This window comes from Panthera uncia, chromosome F2 (assembly GCF_023721935.1).
Source record: "Panthera uncia isolate 11264 chromosome F2, Puncia_PCG_1.0, whole genome shotgun sequence".
Classification (NCBI taxonomy): Eukaryota; Metazoa; Chordata; class Mammalia; order Carnivora; family Felidae; genus Panthera; species Panthera uncia.
Window position 1 is genome coordinate 16,925,851 of NC_064812.1, and position 467 is coordinate 16,926,317.

The following is a 467-nucleotide window of genomic DNA, read 5'->3' on the forward strand; positions in this document are numbered from 1 at the left end:
CCGTCACTCTAGTGCATCATCCTATTTTATATTCCTTTTTTCCCACCACTCTCTGAAATTATCTTTTGCACTTATTAGTAGTTGTCTAACCCCATCAGAATGTAAACTCTAGGAGAGAAGGTACCACAACAGCTCTGATAGTCGCAGAATCCTCGGTGTCTAGAACCCTACCTAGAACCCTGGCACTTAGCCCTCAACAAACATTTGTCAAATGAAAGAACAGATGAGGAACTGTGTACTTTATTTTCCTCCTTCCTTTTTAAACATCATCCAAGAGCACCCACCTGGATTACAACTCCGGCTTGAACTAGGTAGTAGGCGTTCAGCCTCGCCATTGGCTGGAGTATTTGCCGTTGCCCCTGGCAACCACTGTTTCCCACCAGTTGTGCCTTCGCCCCGCTTGGCCCCGCCCCATACCGTCCTTCCCCCGTACCGCGGAGCCGCGGCCCTGTGGTAAAATCGGTGCT